Here is a 14233-nt window from a genome sequence, read left to right as displayed (position 1 = left end):
TGGAGTGAAAGCTGGGCCTTCTATTAATTTTAAGCTTTCCATTAATTCAGTGAGAATTAGAACTCAGGAAGTTATTTAAGCTCTCAGAGTCACAATGCTCCCATCTTTAAAAAAAAGTTTATAAAACTTCCCTTGAATTAAAAGAAATTGTGCATGTAATAGACCTAACGGAATGCCTGGTATGTAACAGGGGCTCAATAGATAATTGCTATTTTTGATTTTGGTTTCCAAGACTTGATGGGTATATAGTGTATCAAATGTCTCCAGATGATTTGCTCAGGCTCTGTCAGTCCTGAGAGTCACTAAAGTATGTAAGTCTTTCCAAGACTTTAATTGGAAGAAAATAATCCATTTTAGAACTTGTAACAAGTACTCATACATTGGAAACTTTCCAGTGTAGACTAAATTACTCTTAGTGCATCTCTAGACAATTTCATGGCCTCCAAAATCTCTGTACCTTGACTGCATTCATTGTGTAAATTCCTGAAATAGGCTTAAATAATTGATTGAGGAAAAGAATAAAAACCTCATATCGTTAACAAGATTGGATTCTGACTCCCTCAAGCCTAATTACCTCCTTGCAAAGCACTCTACTCTTTAGCTCTTGTATCTTAGAACAATTAGGTACAGTCTTGATTTTTGTTTCTGCTCATTATCTATAGGTTCTATCTTCAAGGTGAGTATGGATAGTGGATTATCACCTTTCAATCCAATACTGTGAGAGGCACAATTATGTAGAATTAATACTTCTTCTTTGAACGTAATTTGTTTTGTAGGATCCTTTATAATATGAATTGTTCCTTACTTCTTGATTTTGTTTAAGGAGATGCCCAGCGAAACACCTTTCTATTCTTCTGAACTATGTTCGCTCATATTCTATTGGCTTCTGCAGATGGAGTGTAAGCCATTTGGTCTTTCTCATATAATCATAACTTCTCTCTCAGTAAACTAAGGTTACTGCATTTCTTAACTTCAAGAACAGTATAATTTCTAAAATGTTCCATACTGGAAGTACTTTATCTGCTTTCTTTCATTCACTTAGAGTTGGTGGAAAGATTTAAGATAAGTAGAGAAAAAAATGTGTTAACTAGAAATATTTATGTCTAGCTATTATTATTTTTAATGTCACAAAGATTTTATTTTTTAAAAATGCCTTGCAGTGCCTTCATTGAATACTGATTATAACTGTTGTCTCTTTGGGTTTTAATAATCCAGTGCTCACCTAATTAAAATAGCAGAGCTCATCCTTACTCAAGTTGTTTGGTGTATCTATGCCTCCTGAGATGGACAAATCATTTGGAGGACATAACCCTTAATAACCTTTAACAAGACCTCAAACTTATCATCTTTCAGAATTGTTTCTTGAATACACTTCTTCCTTCTGCCTCTGCTGAACATTTATACAGCAATGAGATGTTAATGACTCCTAAGGGAGTTGGCTGGGTTTTATTATATTTTAGATGGAACAATTATTTCTCTGAGAGATCAAGATTTAATTTGGATAGTCTATTCAAGGACCTCAACCTCAGAACCCTCTCTAAAAGTAGAATGATCTGGAAAAGCCACATTGGGTAGACTTTTGAAATTTCATTTGTTCTAAAACAACTGCATTGATGCTTATGACATAAAAATGATTTGAATGTTCCTTGAATGACATATGTTAAACATATAACGTCTCTGGATTTCCTCACTTATCAACTTACAAAACTCACACTCCTCTTTTCTTGATCAGCATGTGATTAAATGTCACCCCGTGTATCTGATCATACCCTTTGCTCTTACCAATCTTGTTCCCTTGCACCAGATTTTGGCAGGGGTAATCCTTGGGCTTTCCATCTCTAACAGTGCCAGGGTCCTATATAGACTTCATCAACATTTGATTGCATCTCATCTGTCTATTTCTGTTCTTGATTTGATTCTGACTAGAGCCATGCACATGGAAGAACTTATGTTAATCTATATCTATGTCTGCCACAGTCATCTAAGACTCCACTTAGTACTCTGAAACTATGGTTGGAATTTCAGAACCTCGCTGACATTTAAAAGAGGGAGAAAAGTTTATGTACTAGGCGTTATTTTAAAAGTGACTATCTCACTTCTCAGAAGCTCCTTAATTTTCAAAATGTGTTTTTAGATACTTGACTATTCACTGTTCAATATGTGTCTTTTTTTAACCTTAGTTTTGTTTATTTTGCTTCCACTTAATGTCACTCAATGTGTATCTTAAACACGAACTTTAGACAAATATTTACACTACTCAGACCTCTTCTTTCCTTTCATGTGAGTTTTTAAGATCTCTTTCTGGTAGTAGTGTTCTCCGTGTAAATGTAACCTAGATCTCCAACCTAACTGTGACCTATACTGCAATGTACTTACATACTTGTTTTGGTTGCACCACAGAAGATGGACCCACCCTCAAAATTTGGCTTGAATGTTGAGGCTGATAAACCAAGAGGGTATGAAAGCATTTATTACTCACACAATGAGGTTTTCTGGGGAGGTGGCTGCCAAGTAGGTCCAAAAATGACTTAAATAGCAGGGAAAGGAAACTAGCTGGGGGATTTTTATGGTGTTAGGTAGTGGGGCTGAGGTGGGGATTCCTGTGTGTGGCTTGAACTTTCTGCAGGTGCCAAGGGAGGGAGTACCAGGCTTGCTAATCAGCTTGCCCAAAGGTGGGGCAAAAGAGGAAAAGGGAAGGGAGAGGTTTAAAAGCTGTCAACAAACACCAAGATACGGAGTCAGACTCCTATTACAACCTGCCTAAACATGTAGCGCACATTTGAATACACCTACTTTCACATGTTGCCCCTTATACCATGTAGACCCATAAAATTTCTGTGCATTGGAAGGACTTAGGCTCCTGTGATCACCCCAGGCCCATAATTTCTGCTCCTCTGTGGTTCTCACTTGTATCTCCTTTCCCAAGACTGTGCATGTATTTGTACTTGGGTTGATCAAAATGCAGAATTCACTTATTCTTCTTGACTGAAACAGAGACTAAAACAAAAATGTCCCACTTACATAAGACATTTGCATTTATGGCATACTATTCTAAAAGTTTGATAATTCAGGAGAATGGAGCAATAGGGAGATTATTACTTGTGTTAATAAAAATTTGCCACACCTCTTAGTAGGCAGAAGTGCCTATATAAATTTGGGCTTTACATAACAAATAGTTTTCTTCTGTGACGTAAACAAAATGATTTGTCTCCCTTTGATTATATGACATTATAAGTGTAAATAATTTAGTAAGCACACACATACACACATGCACATAGATGCATGCAGACAAATGCTGACACATGCATTTGTTGGCTTCCTTGTTGGCTTACTTGGTGCTAAATAAGGAAACTTCACATGATCTTGTCTCAGACTCAGGAGACTCAGAAATGCAGATAGTCACCCTGGAAAATGAAGATAAAGATCATAGAAGATTTCTGTCAATTAAATTTTATCATTTGTGTAGAACTCATAAAGTGGAGTTCTTAAAATTTTGAAAAGTATTCAAATTTTTCTTTTTTCTATAACCTTCTTTACACTCAAAATATATCTCGGAACAAAACCATAACCATTTTTGTTTGTTCCACTAAGATATATATTCATATGTTTTTTCTGCTAAGATATATATTCACATCTAGATTTCCTTAATGAAATACAGGACTGAGAGGTAAATTACTTTAACTATTGTGTCTACTTGGCCCCATTAATTGAATTTCTCTGTAAGCCTCTGATCCCCACTGGTAATGGTTTCATGGCTGAGCATTTACCAACAGTGAAGTTGTTCAGTATGTTGTTTCTTTCCCTAATCTAACTCTAAACAAGATTTCCACTAAAAAAGACAATCTTGTACATTGACTTTCTTGAGCTTTGTCTTAGTTATGTTACAAATAATTTGATAATTCAAATATAAATTTCAAGTTTCCCCCCTCAGATTCTAGGACATACAGTTTTAGAGACAGTTTGTCAGCCTCTCCTGGAATCAAGTAAATATTTTGCATAATGAAATATTTTGCATAATCAAATAAGTATGTTGCAAATAAGTATTTTGCAAATAAGTATTTTATGGAATCAAATAAGTGTTTTGCTTTATAGAACTACTTAACACTAGAAAATATTCAAGATTAAAATGAACCTGACTCATCCTAATTTGCTAAAATATTAAGACGTAATTTTATAGAAAAATAGTTATAAAGATCAGTTTTACACACATTAAATATAAAGGTCAAAAGTATTACCTTGAATATAAAATATTATATATCTTTGATGACTTTTTCTTCATTAATTATGCTTTATAAGTAACTTTCCAATTGATACAATTTAAAATGACTAGAAGTGGTTTCTTGAAAAATGTGTTCAGGGATAAAATCAAACCAATGGATCTTTATAACTAAGCATTTCCTTTGCTCTTTAAAATTGATAACAAAACATTTGATATAGCCTTATATATCCTTTAATCTAAATTCATGCTGAGTGAGAAAACCAGATGCATAATTTCTTTAAATATTTGTGTGGCTTTAAATAATTATGATCAAATTTATATAAAAATAAAATAGATCAGTTATAAATCAGGTTAACCAGAATTTAAAACTGATCAAGACTAATGATATATTTTTTTGAGAATCCAAGATTTTCTCAAAGCCTCTAGAGTCAGAAATACCTCATTTGAATTCTTGCTTAGTTACTAATGGTGTAATAACATGGCAAGGTACATGTTCTCTCTGTTCCTCAGTTTCCTTATTTCCCAAGTGGAGATAAAAATACCTACCTCAGTATGTTAGTTGTGAGAATTAATTTAAATGAAATGAAACAAAGTACAGGTTTTAGTTCATAGTAGCACCTCGTGTGTAATTATCATTATGATACAATTATATTTTTCAGCTGGTATTAAAAATACAGGATATTTTTTCTCTACTTTAAAAATATATATTCTTTTGATCAAATATATTATCTTGGTGGCAAGATGACTTTTAAGCCTGTTTAGTTTGTACATATTTCAACTATATCCTTTATATTTACAGTGTTTTTCTCTCTCTTTTTTAATGCTCAGATGTACATGATACAAAGAAGCTGCCATCAAAAAACAAAGGAAATAATATCTCTTCTTCCTGTTCTGTGAATGGGTTTTTTAATGGAATACAATATTTTATGGAGAATTTATGTTATACATAAGTTGTGAAGCTTTTATCCTAAAGTATATGCCAAATACAATTGAGTTTGAGAAAGTTTTCCTCTTACAAAAGCCTCTGCAGATGTTTAATTTGTGAATGTGACTGATACTATTTTTGCAACTTCACCAGATTCTGGGTGAATTGTAAGAAACTAATGTGGTAGGATGATAATTTGAATTGTTCTTTTGGGCTAAGAGATACATGTTGTCTTTCCTAGAAAAGAGGCATCAAAAAGGAAGAGAGATCAAAGATGGAAACTTTATAGTTTTCCGATTTAACCTCCTATCAAGGTTTAAGAAAGGGTAAGTTAGGAAGTGACAGTGATCAGCCAGAACTAGTGCTCCTGCTTCCATCCATACCAGACCAGATAAAACTCCCATAAAGTGAGAAGGAGAATTGAGAGCATTGGGACAGTGGTTGTTCTCTGTGCCTTGTTTCCCACCTTAACCCCAGATGTGTCTGGGGTGGACTTTGGAGTAGCAATAGGACTGCTCAGAACCACCAGTGGATGGTTCAAGAGTTGAGAAAACCTGTGAATTGTCAGTCCCTTTTTCTTTCCTACCAAATGGGGTGAAAACTAGAATCAAAAAATCTGTGAAGGGTGGTAAAAATATACGGTTTCTGGGTATCCTAGAGGGGAGCACAAGAGGAGCCAAGACTTCTCAGTGCCTGATAGAAAGGGTACAGAAGTTGAATGAGAGAGAGAGTGACTACTGGAAGCCAGGAGTTTGTTCCTTTAGCTATGATGAGGGGCTCTGTGTAAAATTGTCCTACCCAGGGACTGTTTTAGGATGTGGATATCACAGAAGAATGCCAGTGTGGACTTGACAGGGAAAGCTCAGTCACTGACTCAGTCACTAAATTTGAGTTTATTTACCTGGGAATGATTAGAACCAGGTGGGTTTCATGTTCATCTTTTGGTTTTTTACATCAAGGACAATGAGGGTTTTTGAAAAAAAATTAGTTGTAGGAAAAAATAGAGGTTAATTTTTGCACCCATGCTATACCTGGGAGATTGAGGTCAGGCTTAGAGAAGCTAGGATTCTTACTCAGACCTTTTCTTTCAGAGCCAACGGCAGGAATCAAGGTAAATCCCATATTCTCCACCCCAGAAACATACCAATTTTCAGAACTTAGACTCTCGATAATTTATCTTGTGTTATTTCATATCCTATGTGAATGATTACATCTGCCAATCAAGTTGCTTGTGTTGATTAATAATTAATAAGTGTTTCCAATTTTAACCCAAGGGGCATTGTCAGTAATTCTCATCACCTTGAGTCGATTTATCCTTCCAGGGTCAATGAAACTTATTATTTGTGTTAATATCTTTAGTGTTATCATGAAAAAGGTGAGATGATTTCCTTCTGGAAAATTACTAAAATTCCAACCACAAAGTCGCTTATACTAGCCCCCATTTTGCATGTGAGAGAACATGTGAGGTGCATAGATAGTAACTCATTCAAATTCATATTGCTAAGAGATGGTACATAGTCAGAAAGAGAGGAAGTAAAGAGGGCAGATTGCTGTCATTATGAATAATAGAAATTTGAATCTAAGAAAAGAAGAATTTATAGTTGTGTTTAAAACTTTGTGGTGCTCCTTACATATCCAAATGTACATTAAATAAAGTATTGTGAAATGGCAGATAAGAATATACTTAATTACATCCTGATACAATATCTTATATGACAAAACTTTTTTTTCTTGCCTAAACCTGACTTTCTTTGAGAGAGTGATATATTTCTCTTTTTGTGTGAATAATTGAACTCAATCAATTTTTTCACTTTGGTTGCCTGGAAAATCAATGTAGGTATAGCTGCCCAATCACTGTAATTTTATTTTCTTCTTTAAGTCTTATTTGTCGTCTTTTATGTCATTTATTTTTCTGAATCACATCACTTCAGTGAAATAAATATTAACATGAACTATGCAGTGAACCCAACTTTAACAAGCCCTCTCATTCATCTGCTTAACAATAATGGAGACCTCTTAGCCAGTAAACTTGAGAGCTAAGGATATGATTCCCATTCTTTCCATCAAGCAATGCATTTTATTCTTAGTTCTGACTTAAGAAAGGAGTCACTATCCTTCACAAGCAAGAGGAGAAAGTAGGACTGCTGGGTGATCAGCCTTTTCAAGTAGGATGTTGGCTTCTAGGCTCATGTTGACAAAATCTGCAATAACCCTGATTTTCTCTGCTTGAGCGCTGCTGTTGGAAACATGCATATTGTTGTTGCAAATGCACATTGCCCACAGTTCCTGCAGTTGGTGAAAAAGGAAAAAAAATGGTGCACAGAAACAAGATAATAAGGAGCTACCCTACCTGTTGTTGAGTTGAAGATATTTCTCACAGTTTGCTTTTCAAGCCTGTCTTTCTTTTCATGTGCCCTTGAACCTGAGTTGATTGTTCATTGATAACATATGAACATGATCCAAAATCAAACAGCAAGAAACACAGAACAGAAAACTGTTTGAAATGCCTTCTTTGACATGTTCCCTTTCCTAAGGGATAGAGAAGTTTCTGTACAAATATCAAACATTGGGGGAGCTACTGGTGAAAAAAAAAGATTGGTTCACTTATTTTCCCAATAAAGATCTGAGTACCTCTACTCATCATCAAATTTTAGCTACTAATAACAGCCAACATTTTGAGTACTTATTATGTGCCACACCCTGTACTATGTGCTTTACATGCATTTTATCTGTGCATTCTTAGTACCTTGTTTATACCTTGTGATATAAGTTAACTCTATAATTACAAGTCTTTTTTTTTATAGCAGCTAGCGTATTCTATTTCTTTGATACCTGGTAAGTATTAATATATTTTTCTTGCATAAACACACTGAAATTCTTCAAGCCAAAAAAATTATTCAGGAAAAACATTCAGAGAGAGGAATAGGTAGTTCACATACTTTTTAAAGCAAGAGGAAGAATAAATGCAGGTAATTAATATGTAACCAGAACACATTAAATTTCAAAGACAGAGAAGAACACTGCCAAAGCCATATCTGTTTCCTACCCTAAAACAATATACTTTTGAAGCAACTGTCTCTCGAAAGAACAGAATTCCCCAGAATGCCTTTCCACCCTTGACAAGCATTGAGGATCTGCACAGTACTTTGCTCATCTTAAGGTAAGGCCTCAAGTTTGGAGACCTTCCTAAATTGCATCAAACGCCAACACTGACATCTGCTGGAAATGCACATTGCCCACAGTTCCTGTAGTTGGTTAAAAAGAGAAAAAAATGCACAGAAATAAGATAATAAGAAACTACCTCAAAATTGAAACCCAAACAAAGAACCAATATATCAAGAAAATGGGAATGTAAACAATCTTGGACATTTGTTTCACTGAGAATATAATTTTGTCAAACAAATTTTCAGAGATAAACATGGCCATTGATTTATGTCTCTGAATCATAAATTCTTAATACAAGTAACCCTTAGCGTGATCCAAACAAGTGCATTTGATATTTTTAAAAGCAAAATATTGATACATATCTCTGCATAAAGGATTTAATTTTCATCTCATGTTTCATAAATAGCATGGTTACTGAATCAGAAACAATTTAAATCATTTTGAAGCCTCAATTTGGACATGGAGAACACAGTTTTGACAAATGGTGTTTGTTGCTGTGGTTTATATTATTCTGCCCATTCGCCCAAGTTTCCTTTCTGCTGCCTTACTTGTGATACTAATTAGGTATTTGGGGAATAGTCAAACTGAAGAATATACTTTCTTCCACTTGTTTATATATAATTTTTTTTGTAGACCTTTGCATCAAGGAAATATGTGCAAATTTTAAGTATAATCTGAGGCAAAATATTTCTTTCTACACTTAATTTTTCATTTACTGAAACTTTTCTGTAAGAGAAAAAATTCTGACTTAAGAAAATTATTTTTGTTTACTTTTCAGAAAAAACGTCTGTATATTTTCAACTGTTATCTGTAAAAATTAACTCCTGCCTTCCTAGCATGAGTCTTCCGTGTCAAGAGGTGTTAATATTTTCTTCTGAATTTACCTTACAAGTTTTCCTTTTGTGAAAATTAAGAATTTATATTGTCCCTTTATGGTTTTTGTTTTTTCATATTCATATTGTAAAATATAACAACTACACAGGAAAAGTACATAAAATACAAATGTGTAGCTTAATATGTCACGGAAAAATGAGCACTCATGTATGTAACTCCCACTCACATAAAGAAACAGAACATCGCCAATATGCTATGAAAGCTCCCATTGCCCCTTTTCTATTGCAATCCACATTCTTGCTCTTTACCTTTTAAACCCTAAGCATACATTTCTAAATACTGTAGTTTAACTTTGCTGCGATTTAAATTTTCTATAAATGGGGCAAGAGTGCATGTTTTCTTTTCGTGTTTAGCTTTATTCAGTCAACATTCTGTGAGTTTCATCCATGTTGTTGCATGTTGCTGTGATTTGTTCACCTTCCCTAATTGGTATTATTCCATTTTGTAAATGGAATATCACCCTTTTTTGATCCAGTCTATTGTTGACAGACTTTGGGGTTGCTTCTGATTTGGAGCTGTTTCTAATTCTAATGCTTTCATAAGAGCATTCCAGTACAAGTCTTTTGGTGTATACATAGGCATTTCTGTTGAATATAAACCTAAGAGTGGATTTGCTGGCTTATAGGTTATGTGGGTGTTCAACTTCAGTAAGTAACAAAAACCATTTTATGAAGTGGTTGTACCAATTTGTGCTCTATCTAGCAGTATGTAGTGTTTCATTTACTTCACTTCTTTGCCAATACCTGATAGACTTAGACTTTTTCACTTAGCAATTGGAGTGGAGTAAGTAGTAGTATCTCATTTTGTTTTTAACTTGCATTGAATATCCTCTTTTATAAGGTACGTATGCAAGTTCCTTGCCCATCTTCCTAATGGGTTGTCAGGCTTTTTTAAAACAAATTTCCAGAAATTCTTCATAAATTCTGTTTATTTGTCCTTTGTTGTTGTGCCTTTTCTACTCTGTGGCTTGTTTTTTCAGTTTCTTAATGTTGTCTTTTGTTCAATCGAATTTACTTAATTTTAGCACAGTTAAGTTTATTAAGATGATTTTCAGGCTGCCTGTTTCTCAAATCTGAGGTTCTGAAAAAGCAATAACTTCACCTTATAGGCATCTGCATGTATAGCTAAGGATAATGATAATTATTAGGCCCATTGGGAATCCATGTACCTTCATCTTTATCTATTCATAGTTGAAATAAGACTAATAAATATACTAATAAATTGGTCTTATGTTCTGGAGTTTTGAAAAAACTCAATGAGGCAAGTATTTTAATAATTTCCTTTATATATTTTTCAAATATTTTGTATATTTTAACCATATACACATGCATGTGGTAAATAGGCACTTGATATTAGCAAATGAAAGAATTTTGAAAGATATAGCCACATTGTGCCAACACATCCAATCAATTCAAGTTAAAGAAACAGTATCATCAGAATTTGTGGCACCAAAATGCAGGTAATTATCACATTTAGATTTAATTAACTTAAGATTTGGGTATTATACAATTATAGAATGCATACAGTAGTATTCTTCTTATCCTTATGAACATGATAATGTTTTTTTAAAGTTGCATTACACTGAAAACGGGAGGAGAAACTGTGAAGTTGGGGAAGTCTGTGCTCCAGCAACCATAGATCCATCTTCTGGGCTCCTTTTCCTCCATTGCTCCTTAAGAATAAATGACCTTTCTCTCTCCTTTTCCATAACACTCTGCATACTCTTTCAGTATATCGATTATACTAAAATAAAATACAGTTTGTATTTTAACTAGTTATTGACACATACATTTTGCCCACTCTTCTTTGGTTCTTTGAGTATAGAGACTTACTTGGATTAATCATATTGTCTTCAATGTCTATCACAGTTCCTGACAGATTTGCATTCTATAAATTCTTACAGAAGGAACAGAAAAAAAAAAGGATGAAGGAAGGGTAGAAGAGAGGAGTGATGGGAAAAAAGAAGGAAATAAACTAATGTGGATTTAAGTTATTGTTTTGCAAAGTCTCCTTAAAGTATTTTAATCTCATTAACTATGGAATTTAAAAATTCATTTCTTAATCGGGGGCATTGGCAGTGAACAAGTGGGAACATTATTTGGAGGGAAACAGAGTGTCTTCCCAGACCCCTTTAAATCTTCAAATGAAAGTAATCTATCAAATGAAGTAATTGTTCAATATACTTTTTCATAACAAGGGTTCTCCTGATAGCCAAGACAGCCTAAAATAGTGATCGGAGCTCAGAGCCTTGTGAGATAATATAAAGAGAACAGGGAGGGGAAAAAAACCTAACTAATCAAAGCAAGATAGATATGTTAAAAATCATTCAAGCCAAGCTGTAGGTATATTTTCTGTACAAATCACGTCCACTGCAATTCTTATAATTTGTTCACAAGTAAATGGCTTATGTTCCTCCTATGCTCTGCTGTTGATGTTAATTAATAGAGGCTCTAGGTGCCAGGGAAAAGAAACAAAAACATAAATAAAAACAGTTTAGCAGATGGCAAGGAAAGGCATTTGGATGCAAGGCAACAGATTCTGAAGTTGAGACTCAGAAATATTTTAAAGGATGTAGAAAGATTGTACAGGTATGTTCTCTTTTTCACCACAGATTCTTTATAAGAAAATGTTCACAATGTATACCACACTTACCAGACTATTTCTTCCCACATTCTTCTCTCCCTACACAGTGAGTTAGGTAATTACATTTTTGTATTCAAGAAAAGAGGACATTTTACTTAAACACATTGTAAATTACTCTATTTGGTGGTACGGTTAAGCGGGGTTGGGGTGCGGTGTGGGCTGGGAAATATCAGTTCATTTTTGCAGACTATTTTTCAAAGAACGGAAGGCACTATAATCCTACCAACCCTTCTGGGATGCTCCCTGGTTGCATTGTTTTCATAGCCTGAAACGTACAGTTCGATAGAATGTTTCTAATCTGCATTTTCAATCAAGACTAGGAGATAGATTTAATTAAAATTCAAGTAAACAAGCAACCAGCGTCTACCAAATATAAAACCTGGTGCTAGGCACTGAATGCCACACAGAGATGAGTAAGACTAGTTCCTCCTGGCAGGAAAGTACCCATCTTTGGAGAGATTCCAAATTATAAACAACAAACCTGTAATATCAGACAAAACAAAATGCATACTGGAATAGAGGTAAAAGCATTACACTATGAGAAAACAGAGCAAGAAGTAATGTCTGCTTCAAGGTGTCCAGAGGGAAAAGAAGAATGCTTCTGGGTGCAGCGGCATTTAATTTGGCAAGAAGGGTGAGTCAGCATTCAACAGCAAAGATGTCTGGGAAGAGTATGCCAACAAAGTAATGTTATACCACCTTTACTTTTTTGAGATCTCTGTTCAAATGTCATCTTCTTGAAGAGCACCTTGCTCTCATCTCCCTGGTTAGTAGGTTGCAATTTTTCCTAAGGTATTTTGCACACAGTTGTCTTTTTTTGATAAAATTATAATTAATAGATATTAACCAATTCTGATGACTCAGAGTATTGTTTGGAGGTTTGGGAGGGTAAGGAGATAACCATCTAAATAAATAAATCATTTAATTGATTAATTTAAAATAGAAATTTTTTGCTATAAAGAAAATGTAAACTGAGGGATAGTTTCATCACATGGAAACTATTACAATTTTACAGAATTAAGATCAAAGATTAAGATTAGAAGGGGCTTTATTAATATCCTTTTGCTATTTTTCCCTAAAAGAACATACATATTTTACTGATTTGGCAAGATATTTTCTGTAATTTTTCAACTAACAGTGATGGATAAAGTACATATTTTATAAGACATTTTAATAATCTGAATTTGACAAACTGACTCACCTAAATGGGGAAATGGTCTATGGAAAAATGTAATTCAAATTAAAAAATAAAAAGAAATAAGATATGAAGGGATTTAAATGAAAAGCAATGAATATTTACCAAAAAATTAGAAATTTCTGAAAACACAGAAAATTAAAGTCTCCTATAATCTTGCCACTAAAATTATTTTCCCATGATATTAATTTTTGAAAAAGTGCTTCTTAAATATATAACACCATATAATAATTTATTAAATCATTTCCTAACTTGAAACATAGACTATTCCTGGTTTTTGCTATTATAAAAAATGCTGCAATCAAAACATCTATTCATAAATACTTTTTCAATATTTGAATTACTTTTTAAGGATAAAATGAGTTAGACAATGAGTAGGGTAGTCATGCCATTGTATTCCAGAAGAAAAGTTAGTTTTCACTTATTGTTATTCTGAATTACTTTGTAATACCATTAAAGAGATTGGGACTAGTGAGGGAGATGGGAATACCACATAAGTGTCTATTCAGATGAAATTACATAGTCTATGTATCTTGTTTTACTCATTACACTGTGAGGTTGTTGCCATTCATCCTTGTATCTCAGAGCCTAGCATGGTGTATGGCACATAGCTAGATTCTTAATATATGTATGTTGAGTTGGCAGTGGTAATTTATGCATCTAAAATAAACCTATACCAAAGTATGATATGGAAATAAATTAGTGTCACTCAAATATTATTACAAACATTATTTCATTGATTATAATAAAAATATTTTAAGTATTATTTAATGGCACAATTTTCATAATTAATACATGCATTCTATCATTGGATTTTGAACACAGTTTAAATATTTAAACAAAGATTCAAATAGTTAAGCTTAGATATTTCTTTTTTTTCTCCATGATAGACAAGTAATGTGTCAATGTTGTAGCAAGGTTTGAGGGAGACACGTCTCACACATGCACATGAAAACCCAATCATGACACTTATGAACTACAAAAGGATCTAAGCTTAGATATTTCTAAATGGATACTGCTAACCTGACGTGGTTTGGTATGGTCTGTGATCATAACAAGCTGGAATAGGAACTATACAAAGAAATCAAAATTTTCAGAGTCAGTAAAAAAGTACTTGATTCTATTACTGAAATACCACCAATGAAGCAACAGCAAGACCTGTTCTGGTGGTGAATTATGGGAAGATAGTTTC

The 14233-nt window shown here is 33.7% G+C and overlaps 1 non-coding gene across 1 annotated transcript; it reads right to left on the bottom strand.

Moving 5' to 3' along the window:
* Positions 1-13925: 13925 nt before the first annotated feature.
* On the bottom strand, positions 13926-14029 carry LOC123630943. The gene has a single exon (XR_006732871.1). It is a non-coding gene; the product is annotated as a small nucleolar RNA U13 (small nucleolar RNA).
* Between the last annotated feature and the right edge of the window lie 204 nt (positions 14030-14233).

This window comes from Lemur catta, chromosome 1, assembly GCF_020740605.2.
Source record: "Lemur catta isolate mLemCat1 chromosome 1, mLemCat1.pri, whole genome shotgun sequence".
Classification (NCBI taxonomy): Eukaryota; Metazoa; Chordata; class Mammalia; order Primates; family Lemuridae; genus Lemur; species Lemur catta.
Note: the sequence above shows the minus strand (reverse complement) of the source record. Positions and strands in the feature narration are given on the sequence as shown.